At 35.9% G+C, this 12,978-nt stretch overlaps 1 pseudogene across 1 annotated transcript; it reads right to left on the bottom strand.

Moving 5' to 3' along the window:
* Positions 1-157: 157 nt before the first annotated feature.
* Positions 158-3,728, bottom strand: LOC137725969 (putative receptor-like protein kinase At1g30570 pseudogene; annotated as a pseudogene). Its single transcript, XR_015962336.1, has one exon. The product of XR_015962336.1 is annotated as a putative receptor-like protein kinase At1g30570 pseudogene (transcript).
* Between the last annotated feature and the right edge of the window lie 9,250 nt (positions 3,729-12,978).

Genomic DNA, 12,978 nt, shown 5'->3' with positions numbered 1-12,978 from the left:
TCTGTCTGGTTTTCCGTTTCGTTTTTGGGTAAACGTAGGTCTTTCGGAGATGGATCAGAAAATGGCATTCCATTGGACGATTGCAACGGTCAATGGTGTTCTGGATGTGAGTTAGGCTAGTTAGTTGGGACAATATGTTTGCCTTCTTACACACAAGTTTGAAAGCCCATCTCCGTAGACAACCAAAACCTCACAAAGCAATTACATGATTGGTTTTTATGTACATATGATCTACAAATATATTACAACAGAACAAACCAAAAATTGATGTAGAAATAAATACAATTATGAAGGAATTATAGTGCAATGATATAATGAATACAATCGGTTCCTCAGTTGTCATGCCTCTCATCTCCTTCTGCAGATTCAGTGGATTTTCTAGTGGTCGACTTTCCACTGCAACCTGTCTCTTCGTCTAATCTCGGAGGTCCTTCGCCCTCTTCTGCTTCTCCCCCGAAAGCCTGACTACTTGTAAAAGAATTGTCTCCAGCATTGGTACGCATCCAAGCTTCGTGGAGTTGCAAGATATACTCCAAGTGCCACAGAACTTCCCCCATTGTTGGCCGGCTCTTCCCCTCGTCAGCGAGACATTTCTCCGCTATCTCCCCAAACTTCTTCAGTGCCTCGGGACAATAGTTTCCTTCAAGACGATGGTCAATGATGGCCTCAAGTGACCTCTTTCGTTGCCACTTCATTGCCCATTCTGCAAGATTGATCTGATCTTTTGGCAAGGTTGGGTTTATGACTGGCCTAGCACAAACAGCTTCAAACAGCACCACGCCAAGAGAGTAGACATCAGATTTCTCTGTCAACTGCTGTCGTCGATAATATTCAGGGTCAAGATATCCGAAGCTTCCTTTAACTGCAGTACTAACATGGGTGTGGTCCAAAGCGGGGCCAGTTTTAGACAATCCAAAGTCGGACATTTTCGCAACAAAATTTTCATCTAGCAGTATGTTGGTTGTCTTAACATCCCTGTGGATTATCCCCCTATCTGCTCCAGTATGAAGGTAATGGAGTCCTCGAGTAGCACCAATGCACCCTTCTACTCGTTGCTTAAAAGTCAGCGGTGGGAGATCACTTCCAAAGAGATGGCTTCTAAGGGTCCCATTTCCCATGTACTCGTAAACCAAGATCATCTCATTTTTTTCTTCACAGAATCCAATCAATGACACCAAATGTCTATGCCTGAGCTTGGAAAGCATCTCAATCTCCGTCTCAAACTCAGCCAGTCCTTGCTGAGATTGGGGGTTGGCTCGCTTGATTGCTACGAGAGTGCCATCATCAGTCTCCCCCTTGTACACCTTACCAAAGCCTCCAAGTCCAATTACTAAACTTTCATCAAAATTATTCGTTGCTGCACGAATCTCTGGTAGCATGAACCGCTTGCCAGTTCTGATAGAGGCCACAGAACCATATGGATTCTGGTTTCCTGCTCCCTTGGCATTGATACTGCTGTTTAAAATGGAGCCATTAAGGAATAACAGCCTCCGCCCAGCGGGGGTGTTTTTCGTGTCACTTGATTTTCCTTTCCGTCTATTGCAGAAACAGAAAAGGACAATGGCAAGAATGGCAACAGAAGCTATACCTGCTCCAACTCCCACCCAAAGAATTCGAGTTTTTGAACTCCGTGGTGAAGTAACACCTGAATCATACTTCTCAACATAACCGAGATTCCCATTTCTACTGAGCTTGAAAATCTCCAAGCCATTCAAGAGAGCATCAGTTCCTGCAGCCCCAGCTGCTGTGTCAGGACCCAATTGAATCCATAGTGTGTCAACTTTCGGAGACACCACATCGAAAAAGTCCTGATGATACGCTTTGTTCTTGCCCCCCGCACGGGCAAAAACATTGAAATTATCTGCTGCAGTCCTGTTGTTTATGTAGATTCTGAAGATCCTCTGGTTTGCTTTGTCAAAAGTCAGCTCACAGAAATGCAGTCGAACTAAATAATCGAAATCAGGATCCACCTCAAACTTCCACGACATGTTGAATCTTTTCTCTAGTACTTCAGTGTTGGACATAGTTCTAGCGGTTTCATACACAAGAATTGGAGCCACCGAGGTATCATTCGCAGAAGAATAGGTAATGTTGGAACTGTTATTTATTTCCAACCCGGCATTTGCTGTGATCATGTAGCCAGAATCCAGTTCCCATGTTCTCCAAAGATCTGCATCCTGACCGGGATCAATTTCCGAACCCCCAACATTCAACCTATACATAGTCTCAATCCCTTGCCAAATTATATTCTGATTTGCACCATTTCCACCCACTTTACTAACTGATCCTGCAAAGAGTGTATCCATCGCCGGAACAATTTCAATCGCATTTACGAACCCAAATGAACCCTTTACCGGGATGAACTCAAAAACAAGCACATCCTCTTTGATGGCCAAAATGTACTCCTTAACCAAGAAAGAAGTTACATTGCTCCCTGAACTCAACAAGTACGCATTTTTTCGCGATATCTCACTCGAAACACTGAATTCCGACATCAACTTAAGACCATTTGCCACAACTCCAAATCTAGATTCATTCACATTGTAATTATCAAATGGAAAAGAACAGAAATGGAGCCTAACAAAGTAGTTCCCCCTACTACCTGGGAACGTGTAGTTCAAGCCACCATAAAAGATTCTCGCAGTCGCATACAGCGGCGCGGATGCTGTTGACTCAACACTTGAGGGAGCTGTGGATGCAGCATTGGCAGGGGAGCTGAGAGTGAGGTTGTTGTTGGAGGCCAAGTCACCAACCCATTTCCTACCACTCACAGTAACGCTGGAATTCGTGCCACAATTTATCAGAAAAGATTTTGACTGAGCTTCTACAATCCTTGCAAATGCACAGAAAATCACCAGCAGCCCAAAAATCTCCCTGCCCAGACGAGCCATCATCAATTTTCTAAAAGTGGTATCTTTTAGTGAAAAGAAAGGTCCCAAAGGAAAAACAAGAACAACCCAATTTCCAACAGAGCTCAAATCATACTAAAACCATTAAAAATCCCAACTTTTAATTTCTCAAATTCCATCAAAATATTGAGAAAACCCATCAAATTTTAACTTCATCACTCATGCTTTTGCATTTGAATTTCCTTGTTTAGAAACATGGCTGCTATGGAAAGACTGATTTTTTTTCTGAAATCCCAACTGCAAATTTTATTGCATTCTCAGAAATCAGCAAATCCAATTTCCTTGCAGATCTGAAGCAAGAAGAAATCAAAGATATGCGGAGGAAAGCAAAGGACTGTGACAAAAGGTGGCAAATTTGACAAACTTCTTCATCAGTGAGACTAAAAGAAATGAGAAAAACAGAAGAAAATAACATGCAAAAGGATTACAGCAAAGAAGATTGTCACAAAAGGTGGCAAAGATGACAGATTTTGACAGATTTCTTCTCCACCAACGAGACTGAAAAATTCAATAGAACAGGAAAAAAACGCTTGAAGAAAAATGATTTTGCTGCAGCAATGGGATTGTATCAGAAAAAATAAAAAGAAAAAAAAGAGGAACATGGGTTGCTGTGAAAAAAGATTGGAAAAGGTTATTGCATCTTTTGGTTTGTCCAGTATATTTCCCAATGCAGCCAGGAATCTGACAACTGATAGCATTAAATTTCTGCACTTTATTTTAACACTCTTTATATTCATATACTGTAACTGCAGCAACGGGTAGTGTTTTTTTTTTTTATGCAAATTTCATTTTCTGGTCAAATTTGTTTTATTGTTTTTAATTTTTGTTCAAAATATTTTTATTTATTTATTTAATGAGTGAAAATTTGCGGCAGTTGGGTGCCTGAGATGGGGTTCCATTATTTACGAAGCGGGTCACATGCTCATGTCTGGAAGATGATAACAGATAACCGGTGCATTAATATATATTGTACATGTTTATTTGTAAAGCGACCAATGAAGACTTTCAAGATAATACTACGTTGGACACGAAAGGATAACGGGAGTCTTAGATTTATATTGGTTGTGAAAAGAATGGATAATATGTAAGTCAAAATTGCAAAAAAGGCATAAAGGATATAAAGAATTATTGAATGAAAAAGTGTGGATGTCCTTTTCAATTAAAGGGTAAGAAACTAGCAATTGATGATTATTCATAGGAGTTATTGGAGTGTATAATCACACAGTAGTATAACATTTGAAGAGCCATTTATTTGTTGGTAGATTATCGTCGAAGAAGACTTCGTTGTCTAAAAAATAGCATTTCAATTTTTAGGAATGATATAGGATGCTGAGATGGGTTTATTAGCTATCTTATTCATTTCTTGTTCTTGCGGCATATTCCCATTCTACACCTTGTTTTCAAGAAGTTTTGGAATGTATCATTTACGACATCACGTGATATTATTGATTTATAGATCACAATATGAGTCGAAATTAATGTATATTATTAATAGATAGATACTCATGTTATAAACTTAAATATGAACACAAAAAGTGCATTTTAACCCAAAAAAAAATGTTCAAAAAATTTGTTAATATCACATGACTGTCACAGTGGCACCACTGAAAACTTATCTTTGTTCTGCGCTCATAAAAAATGCTGTGGATTTGTACTGCTCGCTACTTAGGGAGAGTGCCCTACCATTTAGACGGTACTTGGAAGTCTGTGAATTTTGGTCTGGAAAAGAAAACAAAGACGACAAGAAGATTAATTTTGTTTGCCATTTATTCAGCTGAGCCATGTTTCTATGTTTTGCTGTGTCTCTGGCTTTTTCTTTCTGATTTCGTGAACCTTTCCATGTTACGTTTGTAAACTAAATCTGCACAAACCTTGGCTTTGTTTAAGATTTCAGTTTTTGAAATGGGACAGGATGACTAGTTTTCAGAATTGTATATGAATCTAATAGTATAAATCGAGTTGAGATCTTCTTCGAATCTCTGTGTCCAGAGTCTAAAGATTCAAATATTCGGACTGTTGAAGAAAGAAAAAGAGAGAATCAGACTCTTAGTTTGTGTTAAGTGAACCATTAAAATGGACTAATGAGGACTCCACATGATTTAAAATAAATGGTTCGAATCTCTGGATCTGTTGGCTCCGAACATAAAAATCCGGATATGATCTCAATTTGTAAAAACCCATACTCTCTCTCTCTTTATTATTATTTGTGGGGGTTGCAATTTGTAATGGTTGAAATGGTCATGTTTGTGTTTATATTTTTTCATCTGTTAGTTTGACAAGTCATGTTCCTGTTAGCTTGTTAAGAAAACAAACCATGTCCAACACGGCTCGTTTGCTAGTTTTATTTTTAAGATGAGTTTTTAAGTAAATTGGACTCATTTTTTTAGGTATACATTAAGTTCAAAAAGTTAAATTAGTAATTTTACTTTTGTTTTTTCTAAACTACATTTGTTCCCATCTATATTTGCATGGGTAGGAAGGTTTGAAACAATTTAATTAACAGCTAATCAATTGATAAACAAAGCTACCAAAACAGTGGTTTGGAAGGACATAGACTTATAGTGTAAGTTGCCATCCAAATTTAATTTTCGTTGGAATTTTTATCCTATATGGGTAAATTCTTATTAGGTAAGATTTTACTTGTTTTGTCTTTTAAACTCCCTTTGGTAGGGGAAGAACTAGATCAAAAAGGAAAACGAAAATGGAATTTAAACTCAGTTGATAAAAACGAGCACATTGGTTTGACTAACTAATTTAACAAATGTTTGCAGTTCACAATAATGTTTACAAACACCAAGATTTAAGTTAATGCAAAATTTAAGTTAATGCAAACCCGCACCAACTTCATGATTCCACTCCACTTCAATAGTTGGGGAATAATGTTTGGCTACTCAATGATGAATAGGAACTCATACTCAAAACTCTTTTTGTTCGAATCACAAACTTTTGTGCTTATAATCATAACCTTCGTATTATGAATCACTTTGTAAAGATCATCTCTGGGAAAAGAAAAAAGAAAAAGAATTAAAACTAAAGTTGTTTAGTCAATCTATTGTAGCAAAGTACATAAACGGTTTGTAATATTTTTACCAACTCCATTAATTTGTTTTATATAATTCGATAATTAAACGACCGTAATTTTATTTGATTTTTTGTAGAGACGATCTTTATGGAGTGATTTATAAAATGAACGGTTTAGACTATTAACACGAAGTTCTATGAATCGGCAACAAAAGTTTTAAGTAAGAACTCCTACGCATCCTATAAGTAGCAAAATATTATTCATATTTGTGTTCATATATAACTTACAATTTGCTAAAATTTCATTTTCCATTGAAATGAATCATTGTCTAAGTTATAGTACATGTATGGAGTCTATTAAATTGAAGAAAACAAATTTTGGTAAAATAATCTAATCTGATCCAATTGATGAATTGACTTTCAGAGGAGACCCATAAAAATCTATTATTTAGGATTTGATACACTAACAACCTTTATTATTTTTATCATAATTTAATTGCATGGTGATCTTATCAATCTTTTTGTCTTTCAATTGGTGGAAGCAATTGTATATTATTGCAGCGGTGGTTGGCAAATCTAAAGCCGTATGGATTCTTGTTTTGATTTCTTGTTGATTCTAAATAAAATTCAGTGTACTAGGAACACAGTTCGAATACTAAGTGTGTGACATTCCACATCGCCCAGAGGAGTGATCCTTATATGTATATTCCCATCTTTACCTAGCACGAGGCTTTTTGGAAGCTCACTGGCTTCGAGTTCGGTAGGAACTTCAAAGTTAAGCGAGAAAGGAGGCTTGAGCAATTCCATGATGGGTGACCCACTGCTAAGTTGCTCGTGAGTTCCCAAAAACAAAACTGTGAGGGAATGGTAAGCCCAAAGCGGACAATATCGTGCTACGGTGGTGGAGCGGGCCCGGGAAGTGATCCATTCCGGGCCGGGATGTGACAAAGTGTCACAAAATAATTGATTGAATTTCTTTTTTCAAGTATCCAACTAATTGTTTTGTGACACTTAGTGCACCGAACACTATTCCCAGTACACTGAAAAATCTTTCGTTGATTATGATCCAAATTCATAATTTTTTTTTTGGTAGATGATAATTATCGAATTGACCCAAAACAAATTGGTACAAAAGCGTAAAGGCATAAAAAAATACAATGTAATCTTCTTTTTCTTTCGAGCTCATGCCTCTTTGTTAACCAAAAAAAAAAAAAAAAACGCAGAATGAAACGAGAAACAATCTACATAATCATCCGATTTTCTTCCTACAAAATTGCATTATTTGCCAAACCTATATCAGCAGAACCAACCAAACCATGAGCAATAATTAATGGGCAACCACCCGACCTGAAACATATATAAATTGTTGGCCAAATTGGTGATTGGAAAATGATTCCGGGCACTATTTTTCTTCTTTACACACTTATGTTTGTTTTTGTTTATTGATCTTGTCTTAATTTATTTAATTCAATGACAAAGGCGTGCATGCGGAGAAAATTGACGTAGAGAAAGCGAAGTTCCTATAGTTTCAATTTCACGATTTTAGATATAAAATTCACTGATTGTTGCAATTCATAAACAATAACTTAATTTTATAGGCAAAATTAACATACGAAGGACACATGCGATGGTAAACTAAACTTCCTATAATGACCAAATCATAATTTTGATAAACTTTGCAATGCATATATCAAGAGAAAGCGAACGTTCTAGAAAGAATCGGCTCTTAGCATGGACCAAACCCATAACCATTAAATCCTTGATCAAGTATCAAATCATTATAAATTTTGATTCATGTTAAGAAGAGATATTTCAATGTGCCGAGAGCACAGCCCGATACACAACTGTTACAATACTAGGTAAACTAGGGAGCGTTTTCAGTGTACCAAAAAAAATTTCTCCATGTTATGGGTCAGTCTATATTAGATAAATGCTTGAGAAAGAGCCCAAAAGAGCTAACTTGACATTCAACTCATACTGTAAAACTCATGTTCCACGAACAAAGCCCAATCATCCCAAAACTCAAGGCTTCACATGCAAATACCAAGTCCAGGAGTGAAGATTTTTATTGGGCTCATAAATCTCTAAGCTGCTTTCAAGTGCCGAATTCTAAGCATCCAAAGAAAAGAAATACTATCATGGGAGTCAAGACTGCAGAGCGTTGCACCGAGATCTCGTGTTCGATTACCATTTTCCCGCTTGATGTTGCATTGGCGGTCAAAAAAGATGATGTAACTTTTTTTTGGCAAGGAGATGATGTAACTTTTGGTGCCAATGGAATACCATGTCTTGAATTTTATGGGTCCTTTGGAATTGCAATTGTGGAAAGTGGGGCGGTGGCTGAAGAGAAGATGCCCACAAAAAATGCAAAAGTAATAGGACCCAATTACTTTTGTTTTTGTTGGATAAAATTAACAAGCAGTACTCTTTTGTCCAAACATATTACACTTTTTAGTTAAAATGGTTTTTTAAATTAGTATAAGTTTTTATTTTGGTCATTGAGATTGAAAACCGATACAAATGGTTCTGAGTTTGTCTACCGTCAATTATTATGGTGATTCCGTGAAAAAATCTCAGTTAAATGAGCATATTTTTGTCCAATCAACCCCTCAACTTACTTTTCTATTTAACGGACATTTTTCACGGAATAACCATACTGATTGACGGTGGACAAACTATAGATCATTTTTATTGATTTTCAATATCAAGGATAAAAATAAAGAATTATGTCAATTTCAGAGATAATTTGAACTAGAACGCCAACATATTAAATGTAGAAAATTAGATGAAGTTCATCTGAATGTGTAAACCAATCAATTAGACAATTTTTTATAAGATCAATAATACTTTATCGGTCTGGTGTGCTAGACTTTGTACCGGATTTAAGCCTAGATGCTATTTTACTTATATACCTCTATTCTATTATTTCATGTTATTAGCGTTAATTGATCATTTTGTTGAGATGTGAGTTTTAGAGTGCTTTCAAATTATCGCAAGCGCTTTTGATCATATTTGACAAAAAAAAAGTTAAAAGTGATTATGGGTTCAAAATAGAACTTGAAAAATGTTTTTTAGAAGCATTTTAAGTGTTTTTTCAGAATTTACCTGCATTTTTATTAAAATCTAAGGATCTAATAGCTAGGGCTCATTTGCAAGTGCTTCTAAAATGATTAAAAGCACTTTTGGCAAAATTGATTTTGGATTCCAAAAACACTTTAAATTTTTTTTGAAAAGCCACTTATGTAACATCCTACATCGCCTAAGGAAGTGGATCATGTAAGCCTTATATGTATATTCCTAAGTGAGTTGGGGGGCAAGAGCATTCCCATGATGGGTGACCCACTGGGAAGTTCTCGTGTGAGTTTCCGGAAACAAAACCGTGAGGGCGTGGTCGGGGTCCAAAGCGAACAATATCGTGCTACGATAGAGTCGAGCCTGGGATGTGGTGAGGGCCTAGGCCGGGATGTGACAATTTGATACCAGAGCTAATCCCTGGCTGGATATGTGCCGACGAGGACGTCAAGCCCCTAAGGGAGGTGGATTGTAATATCACACGTCGTCCAGGGGAGTGGATCTTGTAAGCCTTATATGTATATTCTCATCTCTACCTAGCACGAGGCCTTTTGGGAGCTCATTGGCTTCAGGTTCCATCTTAACTCCGAAGTTAAGCGAGTTGGGGGCGAGAGCATTCCCATGATAGGTGACCCACTGGGAAGTTCTTGTGTGAGTTCCCAGAAACAAAACCGTAAGGGCGTGGTTGGGGCCCAAAGCGGATACTATCATGCTACGGTGGAGTCGAACTTGGGATGTGGTGGAGGCCCGGGCCGGATGTGACAACTTAGATTTTTAGTAAAAATTGGTTTCAAAAACATTTTCTTCAAAAGTGTTTTCAAATATTTTAAAAGCAATATCAAACGAGCAAAATCTAAACTATTAGTCATACTATATAATTCCTTAATCAAGAAGTATGGGGTCTCATCCAAGAAAAGAAGAGAGAAAAGTAAAGTTGGAGAGGTTCAAAAGTAAAGGACCCATTTACTTTAGAATTTGCTGGATACAACTAACAAACAGTCCTATGTCCAAACATATTATGCTTTTTAGTTAAAATGGTTTTTGAAATTAGTATAAGTTCTCATTTTAGTCATTGAGATTGAAAATCGCTACAAATGATCATCGAATTTGTCTATCATCAATCATTATGGTGATTCCGTGAAAAAGTTTCGGTTAAATTGAGCGTATTTTTGTCCAATCAACCCCTCAACTTACTTTTCCATTTAATAGAGATTTTTCACGGAATGGCCAAAATGATTGACGGTGGACAAACTACAGACCACTTCTATTATTTCATGTTATTAGCGTTAATTGATCATGTTGTTGATATGTGAGTTTTAGAGTGCTTTCAAATTATCACAAGCGCTTTTGATCATATTTGACAAAAAAAGTTAAAAAGTGATTATGGATTCAAAATAGAACTTGAAAAATGCTTAAAGCACTTTAAGTGTTTTTTTTCCAGAGTTTACCTGCATTTTTATTAAAATCCATGGATCCAACAGCTAGGACTCATTTGCAAGTGCTTCTAAGATGATTAAAAATGCTTTTAGCAAAATTGATTTTGGATTCCAAAAACACTGTATTTTTTTTTTTCAAGAGCCACTTAGATTTTTACTAAAGATTGGTTTCAAAAACATTTTCTTCAAAAGCGTTTTCAAACATTTTAAAAGCAATTTTAGACGAGCAAAATCTAAACATTTGGTCATACTATATAATTCCTTAATCAAGAAGTATGGGGTCTCATCCAAAAGTCGAAAATAAATATGGACTAACGAGAAAAGAAGAGAGAAATGTAAAGTTGGGGAGGTTCAAAAGTAATAGGACCTAAGTACTTTTGAATTTGCTGGATACAACTAACCAACAGTCCTCTATCCAAACATATTATGCTTTTTAATTAAAATGGTTTTCGAAATTAGTATAAGTTCTCATTTTAGTCATTGAGATTGAAAATCGCTACAAATGATTACCGAGTTTGTCTACCGTCAATTATTATGGTGATTCCGTGAAAAAGTTTCGGTTAAATTGAGTGTATTTTTGTCCAATCAACCCCTCAACTTACTTTTCCATTTAACGGAGATTTTTCACGGAATGACCAGAATGATTAACGATGGACAAACTACAGACCACTTCTATTGATTTTCAATATCAAAGATAAAAATGAGGAGTTATGTCAATTTCATAGATAATTTGAACTAGAATGCCAACATATTAAATACAGAAAATTAGATGAAGTTCATCTAAATATATAAACCAATCAATTAGACAATTTTTTATAAGATTAATGATACTTTATCTGACACACCCCGATCCCAATGTCTGAAGGACAACGGAATGGCCACGTGCTGGCTGACACCCTAGGGTGACGCAAACCATTTCATGAATGCATATGCTAAGAACATGTGAAACATGCAAAAAAAATTTGCGCATAACTATGCAATGTAATAATCAAATACAACCTTATCAAAATAATATAATAAGTTCAACTGCCAACGAAATAATAGTGATAATGCATGACATGTTCAGAGTATACTACTAATTCAGAATACAAGCGGAAGGTGTAACAGAAAGTGCTATTACAAGAATGTCCAAGTGGAGAGAATGACATACAGTCACTGGTATGGGAATGCCTCGTAGCTCGGATTGTATGCCTCATTCCTAGGTCTTGAAGGGGCATAAAACAAAACATGAGTGAACTAAGTTGATATATAGATAATACTAAAACAGTTATTCACCAACGTACTAACCCCCAAAGTTTATGAAAACTCAATAGCATAATATGTAATAAGTTTTCCGAAAACCCTAGCATGTCATAAAACTTCATAAAACATATTTCATGTATAGTGTGCTTAGTAGTGGTATCACAAGGCATAAATAAATCTTCATTCACCCGAAGACAGTATCATTCACCCGTAGACCCTACATCACCCGACTGAAGCCGTATAATGATATCATTCGCCTGTAGGCAGAAATAAATCTTCATTTGCCCGAAGACAGTATCATTCGCCCGTAGGCCCTACATCACCCGACTGAAGCCATAAAATGATATCGTTCGCCTGTAGGCAAATCATATGAATAACCACTAAGTAAGCACAATAAAAACATGAACATAATATTTCCAAAATATATGTATATATCTCAACGGAACTCAATAGCTCAAACATCATATCTTAAATCTTTTTGTCTTTCAATTGGTGGAAGCAATTGTATATTATTGCAGAGGTGGTTGGGAAATCTAAAGCCATATAGATTCTTGTTTTGATTTCTAGTTGATTCTAAATAAAATTCAGTATATTAGGAACATAATTCAGATACTAAGTGTCACAAAATAATTGATTGAATTTCTTTTTTCAAGTATCCAACCAATTGTTTTGTGACACTTAGTGTACCGAACCCTATTTCCGGTACACAGAAAAATCTTCCGTTGATTATGAACCAAATTCATAATTTTTTTGCTAATTCTAATTAATTTTTTTTGGTAGATGATAATTATTGAATTGACCCAAAAAAAGAAATATGGACTAATGAGAAAAGAAGAGAGAAGTAAAGTTGGAGAGGTTCAAAAGTAATAGGACCCAATTACTTTAGAATTTGCTGGATACAACTAACAAACAGTCCTATGTCCAAACATATTACGCTTTTTAGTTAAAATGATTTTTGAAATTAGTATAAGTTCTCATTTTAGTCATTGAGATTGAAAATCGCTACAAATGATCACTAAGTTTGTCTACCGTCAATCATTATAGTGATTCTGTGAAAAAGTTTTAGTTAAATTGAGCGTATTTTTGTCCAATCAACCCCTCAACTTACTTTTCCATTTAACGGAGATTTTTTATGGAATAACCAAAATGATTGACGGTGGACAAACTACAAACCATTTCTATTGATTTTCAATATCAAGGATAAAAATGAGGAGTTATGTCAATTTCAGAGATAGTTTGAACTAGAACGCCAACATATTAAATGTAGAAAATTAGATGAAGTTCATCTGAATATGTAA

The sequence above is a fragment of the Pyrus communis genome, chromosome 5, assembly GCF_041283825.1.
Source record: "Pyrus communis isolate YQ-2024b chromosome 5, ASM4128382v1, whole genome shotgun sequence".
Taxonomy (NCBI): Eukaryota; Viridiplantae; Streptophyta; class Magnoliopsida; order Rosales; family Rosaceae; genus Pyrus; species Pyrus communis.
Note: the sequence above shows the minus strand (reverse complement) of the source record. Positions and strands in the feature narration are given on the sequence as shown.